The sequence below is a fragment of the Apium graveolens genome, chromosome 6 (genome assembly GCF_009905375.1).
Source record: "Apium graveolens cultivar Ventura chromosome 6, ASM990537v1, whole genome shotgun sequence".
NCBI lineage: Eukaryota > Viridiplantae > Streptophyta > Magnoliopsida > Apiales > Apiaceae > Apium > Apium graveolens.
The window spans coordinates 197,824,846-197,836,002 of NC_133652.1; the positions used below are offsets into that span (position 1 = coordinate 197,824,846).

The following is an 11,157-nucleotide window of genomic DNA, read 5'->3' on the forward strand; positions in this document are numbered from 1 at the left end:
GCAACATTAATATGGTCTCAATTCTTTCCGTAAATGATGAAAAATAGAAAGTTGGTTGAACATTATATTATCATTTTCATCCCCCATTTCTTGGGCTTGTTGAGCTGTCACTCTATTCCTAAATGGATTCATTAAAAACACTACACTATGCTTAATATTATTATTACGTAAATCCAATTTTATAAAATATCATTTAATATATTATATTAGTTATTTATTAATAAATATATATTTATATATGATAAATTTTATAATTAATCATATTTAAATATTTAGTATTTTAATTTTAACAAATTACTATATATTCTCATATAAAAAACTGTTAGGTAATGAATACAACACGGGGGGGGGGGGGTGAATGTGTTTTAGATATTTTTAAGGCTTTTTGAATGTTTGTTTCTTGGTTAACAAAGCAGATTAGAAATGTATTAATATTATGTTAGCTGAAATAAGACAGTGCACACAATATTTTAAAATTCACTTAATTTTGTATTAAAATCAAGCTAGTGTTTTGCTACAAATCCTGGGTTCTTTGTAAGCAAAGAACTCAGCTTTTTCCTTGAGAGATTTACAAGAAAAATTAGATCTGTTTGATACTCTATTAAAAGCAAAATACTAGTGTTTACTTTATAGATTAGTAAACACAGGTTTATACAGCATGCAATAAGAAGTACTAATCCTTTGTCAGTTAATCTTGGCCTTTGATCTTGCACTCTTCAAGCTGCTTTTGTAGACTTGTCAATCTAAGTGCTTAAATCGTTTGTTGATTGATAATCTTGGATTTTTAACTTTTCTGTATTTTATACTTGAGGTTCGTATCGAGATCTCCAGTTTGAACTATAGATAACTGACATCTCGATAAAAATGACGGCTTATCGAGATCCCTGAGTTTTTTATAAGTGTCTTTGACTTGTCGAGGTCTCTGAGTTCTCTATAAGTGAACTTGGATTGTCGAGGTCTCCAAATCTCTGCATGTAGAAATGACTTGTCGATATCTCTGAGATCTCTATAAGCATTTTGATTTGTCGATATCTCTGAGATCTATAATGAGAAAATTAACTTGTCGATATCTCCAATCTTCATATCTTCATTTTGACTTTTCAATATCTCTGAGTTCTCTAATGCAGAAATGACTTGTCGATATCTCAGAGATCTCTATATACATTTTGACTTGTAGATATCTCCGAGATCTCTAATGATAATTTGACTTGTCGATATCTCCAATCTTCATGTCTTCATTTGGCTTGTCGATATCTCTGAGACTTCTCTATAAGCTATTTTGGACTTCTCGATAAGTCATTCTAGAATTCTCGAATGACTTCTCTATATGACTTGATCTGTGACTTGTAGATATCTTGACTTAGAACATTTTTCCTAAACCAGATTTATTCAACACCAAGCTTCTTCACAATTTCTCTGAGGCATGATCTTCTTGATCTTCTTTCAGAGTTTATCCTTAGGCTTGAGACTATTTACAAAAAAATACTCTAGTTTGATCTTTGACATTTTTGCAGACTCAAGTAATACAATACAAAATATAGAATTAGACTATCATACAACTAAATCTTAGGATTGTCAATATGACTTAGTCTTGTTATAGTACAGGCATGTCTTGCACAACAATCTCCCCCAATTTGTGAGTAGATTGCTTATCACAAATTCAAGCCAGGTAACAAGACTAACCCCAAGTTACAATGAAAAATAAAATATTATATAAAATTGATAGAATACAAATACAGTTTTTATACATTGAGTGATTGCATGAGTTTGATAAGTATATTCATTATATAAAATTTTCATAGTCTGACTCATTTCTAATATGGTCCTTCAGAATTAATAGCACTTGAAGTTCTTCAAAGATTTCAATTCTTCTTAGGTCTTCCACAAGCTTGATCCAATCATCCAATGAATAACTATTCAAGTAACAAACTCTGAATCTTGAGAATCTGCCAACCTTAATGTTCAGAAAATGTCCATCTTTAGAAATTCTGCTCATCCCCTTTGCCTTGAGCTTATTTGACCTTTGTTCCAACATGGCAATTTTTGCTGCATTTTTCCTATCCTTTTATTCCTTTTTAGCCTTTACTTTTGCTCTTCTTTCATCCCTCACTTTCAACCATACACACAACACAACCCTCAATGCTCTTGTACTAGTTTCTTTCCCCTTCATCAAGCTAATTACCCTTCTAATTTCTGTGGTTGAGAATATATCCATTAAATTCCTTCCAAGTAAAGTGTAGGATCCATGTTAATAATAAATTTTGACTTCCCATAATGATACAACCCAAACTTTGACCATTTCTTCAGCTAATTGTTGAAAGTAGTCATCATCTGTGATGCGCCAATTTAGTGGCAGAAAGTCAGTTTGATCAAAACAATTCCAGATAGCCCTTTCTTCAACTTGTAGCATCTTTGGTTTTCTCCTAACATATTTGAAATTAGTTTTGAGTGGTGTCTTAAATGAAGGTAGGTTTGAGATTATCTTTAGAGTGGTTTGGCTAGTGGTGATTGGTATTTTAAGTACTATGTTTGCAGTTTGTTTATATAGAAACTTAGGCTTTGAGGTCAAGGATAATTGAATGTTTGAGCTTCTAGGTTTAGTGGATTGAGCATGTTGGATTTGGATTGATAGGACATTTTTCTTTGAGCCTTCACAATCTTGCCTCTTCTTTCATCTCCCCTTTTCTTATCATCTCTCTTCTTATCATCATGCTTCTTTTCTTCTACTTTGCTACTAGTTGCTTTAGAAGAATTACTTGGATTTGAGCCAGATGTTTTTTGCTCATCATGCTTCTGTTCATCATCATCCTTGCATTTTTTAAGTTAAATTGTGAGTTTGGCAACATGGTATCAGCTTTTTTGAAGATATCTTCCCAAGATTCTGATGATCTCCTCATCTTCAATTTTCTTGTTTTTTCTTGGACTTGAGATCATTTTCAAGGGTCATTATCAATCTCACATTTCCACTTACACAATTCTTTGAAACTATGAAGAACTTGCACTTTTTGGTTTGTGAACAGATGTAGGCCACCCCCTTGCTTGGATGAAGATAGGCTTCAGGAAAAGCAGTTATCTGAGCTTGCTTGCATTCTTTGAGCAGTTGGGTGTCCTATGGAATTACTGGATTAACTCTGTCAATTATCACATCCAGCTTAGATGCTCTCATGCTTTGTAGATTTGAGAGAGACACCTGGAGACATCTGTCCAAGCCACAGTCATTGACATTGGCTACTATTCTTTTCTCCAAAAAGTTGTCAACTTTCACTATTACCGCTCTCAAGAAATGGATGTTGTTGGCCAAAGTTGTAACGCCCTCCAGACCCGGGGTATAAGTCTGGGGGTTACTAGCTAATCACCAAATCTGTACAATCTGATTAACAAATAATAAATAAATAAATCTAAACCCCTTTAACACTAACCAGGATCTTTTTAGGTTGATGTATGAAAACAAGGACCACTAACTACTTTATTACAAACCAATTTCAAAATATTACAAACTCTCTTTATTACAAATCATTGTCTAACCAGTTTTAAACTAATTTCATCTTTTATTCAAACACACACACTAACTATCTACACTCCACCTGTTCGGGCAACTCAAAGCTTTTTTCCTGGACTGGGATCAATACCTTGGTATGAGAGGATCTGAAGGCATGGCCCGCTTCTTTACCACTCGAGTCCTGATGGGTTTTATATTCCTTCTTAACTGAAAACAATAAGATGAATAACAACAAAAAGGTTGAGCCAAAAATTGCTCAACAAGTTCGCAAAATATAAACAATGTTAAAGCAGTATAAATGAATCGGTAACCTGGGTATATCTGCCAAGATATAACCCCGCGAGAATGGAAAGAAGGCCATTACTGGCGAGTACAAACGAACTAAACTGGACACAAGGTCACATCTATACCCTGCTGATCAGCCAGGATGCAGTGCAGATCTATATCCCACTATATATATCCTGTCGGGCACCCAGGCACTATGGCCCATCTCAAGGATCCGGTTATATCCCAGTCCTTAGGATTAAGTAAACTTAATTCCCAAAAGTATCACTATCCAGTCAATGGAGTAGCAACCGGAATAATCAGTATGCTTTGATATCTTCTAATCACCAGAATATATCAATATTTATGAGTAACAATTGGAATATGAACAATGAATTCAAATGAAAAGGAGAAATCAAGAATCAAAATGAAATATGAACAAGGGAATCAAAAGAGTGCAAGCGTGATAAGAATCTGATGAAATATCACTATTATGAAATTAGAATAGGGGAAAAACTTGCCTTCTGCGCGACTCACTGCAATTATGTCACCTTCATCTATCACCGACTCAACCTACCTTGCTAGCTTAGCTTCTGTTAGAGAAATAGACTGGTTTAGTCATTTCGTACTTCAATTGCGTCTTGAACCGACTTCACATCGTTCCTATTGTCTACCCATGCACTTATGACTAACTCGTATATTATATATTAATAAGTAAGACTCGATTGACCACATAATACACATAAGCACATAAGCACATAAGCACATAATCATTTTTATAGTTAAAATAATTTTTTGAATTAAAATCGACTCGCTGATCGCTCAACTGATCAATATCTGACTCGTTTCCTATTTTTTGGAATTTTTCGGACTCGTATCGGCACGCAATTCGATTGATAATCAAAAAAATAACAAAGTCAACTAATTTCTAGAAGAAATTAGGCTTTAATATTATTTTTAATAAAAATAATTTATTTTCTTGAGTCAAAGGGCTTTCGTTTCGCTCGAATCGGACTAACGGTCTAACTAATATCAATTAAATACAGATAAATCAGTTTATTATTCAATATAAATAATTATTACTAATTTTTAAACCCAAAAATAATTTTTAAATAATTATCTAAGAAAAATCAAAACTAAAAATGATTTTTCTATAATTTTTGGAATTAAAATGAATTTATTATGATTTATTGAAAATTATTTGATTAATAATCAAAATAATTAATTATTAAATAAATAATAAATAAATAATAAATAATTAATAAAATAATTAAATCTGATTTTTAGAAAATATTTCAGAATTATTTATAATATAAATTATTAATTAATTATTTAGTTAATCAATTTATAAAATAATTAAAACTGATTTTTAAAATTAATAAAAATAAAAATAAAACAAAATTCCAGAAACACTTGTCAAAATCCAGACATTTGACAATTCAGATCAAAACCGGGTTAACCAAACGGGTCGACCGGGTCACAATCCGGGTCATGAAGAATATAACCAGATTATTTCCGGAATCCGGCGACTTCACCGGATTCCGGTGAGTCTAAAACAGTCCCAAATCAACACCGTTTGGTACGGTTTTTGGGTGCTTTTCATTGTAAATCATTTCAACAACTCAGTCCAACAATCCGTTCATCAAAATCATCCCTGCAACAACTTCTCCGGCCAAAAATGACATGAACTCCGACCAACATTCGAAATCACTCATCTGTATATGAAACTCGATGATTTATAGTGCAAAAACAAAGCTAAGAACATGTATAATCAAAGCCCTAACAATTCAAGAACCAAATATTCACCAAAATCATGAAGCTAGGTTTTGAAAATTGAACATAAACCCTAGTAATCGAATATTACTATCCAAACATCGTTCATTCAATTAAACACCATGAATCGACTATAAATCATCTAACAAAGCTATATCAATCATCAAAACATCATAATAACCCTAGAATCAAAAAGTCCTAATTCGAACATAAACCCTAGAAATTGAAAATAAAAAAGGATGCATTAAATCATGAAACTGATACTAGAAACAGAAATAACAGATCAAAACCTTCGATTTGGGTACTGGAATCAGTTGATTTGATGCTGTAATCTGCTTGAAATTACTGGTTTAATTCTCGACCCGACCCTGTTCTTCCCGAACCGATTTGCAGAGAATTTTGTAATTTTCTGATTTTTAATTACTTAATTAATATAATTAAATAAAAATTAGGCTATTTATAGAAGTGAAATTAATACTCTTAAATAAAATTAAGGCCCTAATTCTAGACTTTTTAAAATTAATAGGCCCCTAATTTTATAATTTTTGAGTATTAAAATTTAATTTATGAATATTTTATATATACAATATATATGCCAAAATTTCCCACAAATTGTGAATAATGCAAAAATACAAAGAAATGGTATAAATGAAAGTCCTAAAATTTTATAAAAATAAAAATGTGATTTTTGTGGGGTTTTTAAAACCCAATGGGGCCCGGAAAAGTCATTTTTCGTAAAACGAGAAAATTTATAAAATGCCTAGATGTTCAGAATAATGCGATGGTAAAAGCCGTTTGATGAAAAATAATGCCCATTGTTTTATTTAAAATATCTGCTTTAAAATCATGATTCGGGTCATAAAACTTCTGAAATGCAAGCTATAAATGAAAAATAAAATATTTGAAAAATATCTTAAAAATACCAGGACGACACAGAATGCACATAACACATAGCAATTAGGGTTTGACAGTTAATTCCATATAAATGACACATTAACACACATAATTTATTATAAATATGATATAATATAGATGTAAATTTCCCAGACATTACATTCTTCCTCCCTTAATAGGATTCTGTCCTCAGAATCACACCATTAAAACAAATGAGGATATTTCTCTAATATTACACTCTCAAGTTCCCCGGTTGATTCTTCAACCATAAGGTTTCTCCACAATACTCGCACTAAAGACACAGACTTATTTCTCAACACTTTCTCTTGCCAATCTAAAATTCTTATCGACTGTTCTACAAAAGATAAATCAGGTTGGTTATCTACCGGTTCATACTTTATTACATGTCTAGAATCAGGATTATATCGCTTAAGAATCGACACGTGAAACACATTGTGAATATGTTGCATATGAGGCGGTAAAGCTAATTCGTACGCAACTTTTCCTACTTTCTTCAAAATTTCAAATGGTCCGACGTATCATGGCTTCAATTTACCCTTGTTGCCAAATCTGGTTAATCCTTTCCATGGCGATATTTTGATTAACACGGGCTCTCCTTCCTGGTAGTCCATATCCTTCCTTGCTTGATCTGCATATTTGTGTTGTCTATTTTGTGCTGCATCCAATCGCTTTCGAATAAGTTCTATCTTTTCTTTAGTCTGTTGGATTAATTCTGGACCCAAAATCTTGCGTTCCCAAACTTCATCCCAATATACCGGTGATCTGCATTTTCTTCCATATAACGCTTCGTACGGTGACATTCCAATGCTTGCGTGATAGCTGTTGTTGTAAGAAAATTTTACCAAAGGTAGATGCTCATCATAACTGCCTTCTGATAAGTGGATTTTATATCCACTTGGAATGCTTTATTACAAGCTTAAATTGGTGTTACGGACTCAAGTTGTTGGTATTTTGATGTATTTTTGTGTTATTATATTTCAGGTATTAGTTATATGAAGAAAAGATCTTTTAAAGGAAATATGATAAAAAGTGATCAGAATTGGAAGCCAAGGCCATTGTCAAGTTGTAAAGAATCTCAAAAGCTTCGCGTGGGCAGTTGAATCGCCTAATTCTGACAAGTAGAACTCAAGTTATGGCCAAAACAAGATTCATCAGAAATTTTTCCAGACAGGAGCTGAGCGGCCGCCGAGAGGAGCTGAGCAGTCGCCCAGAGGAGCTGAGCGGCCGCCCAGAGAGCTGAGCGCCCGCGCAGGAGAGCTGAGTGGCCGCCCAAGGCGCCGTTGGTCGCTGATTTCACTGGAAAAGCCTTTTTTAAGTGAAATTTGACAATTTTAAGGGTCCAGGTCCACTAGGAGCGTATATATACTTAAAAAAGGGATTTCATCATCTGGAAAGATTGGGATACCAAGGAGAAGACCTAGAAGCACAGAACAACTCCGAAAAAGAAGATCTTATTTTCAACTTGTGATTCTTTGAATTAGTTGTAACTTTGGATGCTCATTTTCATTCTTGTTGAACCTAGATCTCATTTATTCATACTTTAATTATTATTCATTTTTTAAGATCTTGTTTTATACCATGCTTTTATTGGAACCCATGGTGACGATGAGTTCGATTATGGGATAATCGTTGTCATAGGGTTCTAGCGGATTTACTTATAGATTTCTATAGTTAATTTGTTTCGATATCTTGGTGTGTGGTGATTAATTGATATCCTAGTATTGGTTGTACTTATTCGTCTTATGTACGTAGCTAACATATAAGATAGCGTGTTAATCTCTATTGAAGCGACAGTGAATATAGAGGTTTAGAACTTGCCATGCTAGCATAGGTTCATATATGTGTATGCATGATTCGTTGGTAACTCTAACGGTTTACTTGCCCTATATAATCAAGATAGATAACTTGTGCTTAAACCGTTATGTTGTCAAATTCTATAGACATATAGGGTCTCAATATAATTGGTGCCTATTCAGCTTCTATCTCTTTTGTGGATGTCTGGTAGAATGGTACTCGTGCAACGAAAGTTGGCGTTTATCAGTTTCGTGTTATCTGATTAGTGTCATCACCATCACATGCTGAGGTTAAGAACAATAAGACTATTGAATGAAGTAGTAATGAAGTTATAATCCCATATTTACCATATATATTAATTTAACCTCAATTCTCTTAGTTAATGTTATTTAGTATAATCTGTTAGTTTAATAAAAACCCATTTTGTTATTTGTCTTAGCATTGAGCGATAACCATACATTGTTGCATAGGTGCATAAATTGAACTTAACCTAAACCAGTCTCTGTGGGAACGAATCTGATTTATATCTTATACTACTTGCGAACGCATATACTTGCGTGAATATTAGCGCGTGTTTTCGCTCTAACAAGTTTTTGGCGCCGCTGCCGGGGACTCGATGTTAATTTTTAGTTTATGTGCTTGTCATCAGTGGTCGTTAAAGTTCACTGACTCAGATTCTTTTACTTTCACGGTTTATTTGTTTGTGTTTCAGGTACTCATTACAATGGGAGATCCAGCAGCATAATCGAGAGCCTTGATGGATTTTTCTCAACCCAAGATCAATGACATTCAATCTAACATTGTTCGGCCAGCTATCACAGCTAATACCTTTGAGATCAAGCCTGGAATAATTCAATGGGTGTAGAATTCAATCCAGTTTGGGGGTTCTCCAACGGAAGATTCCAATATGCACATTAGGGATTTCATTGAGATATGCAACACCTTCAAGTTCAACGGTATTTCTGAAGATGCTGTGAAGCTGAGGGACAAGGCTAAGAGCTGGTTACACTCTCTACCAGCTGGTTCGATTACTACTTGGGAAGATCTTGCTCAGAAGTTTCTTACTAAATTCTACCCTATGGCGAAGACAACTGCAATCAGGAATGCTCTTACTCAATTTGTGCAGCAATCAGGAGAATCTTTATATGAAGCTTGGGAGCGCTACAAGGAGATGCTTAGGAAGTGTCCTCATCATGGAATGTCTGGTTGGATGATCATCAATTGTTTTTACAATGGGTTGGGAGAACAGTCCAGACCCATGCTCGATGCAGCAGCAGGTGGAGCATTATGGGCAAAGAGCTATGAGGAAGCTTATGATCTAATTAAACTGATGGCTGCTAATGAATATCAGTATCCAGCCCAGAGATTGCCACAGAGCAAGGTAGCAGGAGTTCTTGAGGTGGATACAGCTACGGCTATCACTGCTCAACTAAAGGCGTTGTCTATGAAGATCGATTCTCTGGCTAACTATGGTGTTAACCAGATAATTAGTGTTTGTGAGCTATGTGCAGGTCCGCATGTGACGGAGCAATGTGCTATATCTATTGACTCAGCTCAGTTTGTGAGCAATATTCAGAGATCACAGCAGCCAGTTCCTGCCACTTATCAGCCTGACAACTGGAATCATCCTAACTTCAGCTGGAACAATAATCAGAATACGATGCAACTGCCATTCCAGTAGTTTGGAAATAAGCTATTCAACCCTCCTGGTTTTCAAGAACAAACTCATGGTGCGTGTCTATCTACGAATGAAAAATCTGAATTGGAGGAGTTGCAGCTAATATGCCAAAGCCAGGCTATTTCTATCAAGACTCTGGAGAATCAAATAGGGTGAATTGCTAATGCCTTATTGAATCGGCCACCAGGAATGCTTACTAGTGATACAAAAGCCAATCCAGGCAAGTGGGAAGTTGAAGAATAGGTGATCGCCATCATCTTAAGGTCTGGAAAGGTTGCAAGCCCCTAAATTCAGCAAGACGAAGAGCCTGAAAAGTCTCAAGTTCCAGAATCTGAAGTTTTGGCTGAAGAAGATGTGCAGAAGGAAGTAGAGGTGGAAACAAGGAAAACTACTATGGAACACACTCCTCCTGAGGGTAATACAGGGGAGAAACAGATCTATCCTCCACCTCCTTTTCCTAAGAGGCTACAGAAGAAAAATCTGGATAAGCAGTTTGAGAAGTTTTTGGAGGTGTTCAAGAAACTTCATATCAACATACCTTTCGCTGAAGCTCTTGAACAAATGCCTAGCTATGCGAGATTTATGAAAGGTATTCTCTCTCGGAAAGTGAAGCTCGATGACTTAGAGACCATTTCTCTCACGGAAGAATGCAGTGTTGTGCTGCAATAGAAGTTGCCTCTGAAGCTTAAAGATCCTGGAAGCTTCACTATTCCTTGCACCATCGGAAACTTTTCGTTCAACAAGTGTTTATGTGATTTAGGAGCTAGCATCAATCTGATGCCCTTATCTATCTTTAAGAAGCTTGGTCTGCCTGATCCGAAACCAACATACATGTCATTGCAACTAGCTGACCGTTCCATCGCTTATCCACGCGGTATAGTGGAGGATGTCTTGGTCAAGGTGGATAAACTCTTCTTCCCTACTGACTTTGTAATTCTTGATTTCGAGGACGATAAGAAGATTCCCATTATCTTGGGAAGACCATTCTTGGCTACAGGCCGAACTATGATCGATGTGCAAAAAGGAGAGCTTTCGATGAAGGTTTACGATCAAAAGGTCACTTTAATGTGTTCAAGGAAATAAAGTTACCCACAGCTAAAGAGGAGTGCTTTAAAGTAGAGCAACTGCAGGTTTTGAATGCACCTCCGTGGAAGAGGAAGTTACATATGCCATTCGATTCTCTTGGGTCAGCAGAGCTGAAATTTTCTCAAGACCGTCTTGAGCCGTCTATTGA

General features: G+C 35.1%; 1 non-coding gene across 1 annotated transcript; it reads right to left on the reverse strand.

The window, feature by feature from the left end:
* Positions 1 to 9,338: 9,338 nt before the first annotated feature.
* On the reverse strand, positions 9,339 to 9,445 carry LOC141670003 (small nucleolar RNA R71). Its single transcript, XR_012554255.1, has one exon. It is a non-coding gene; the product is annotated as a small nucleolar RNA R71 (small nucleolar RNA).
* Between the last annotated feature and the right edge of the window lie 1,712 nt (positions 9,446 to 11,157).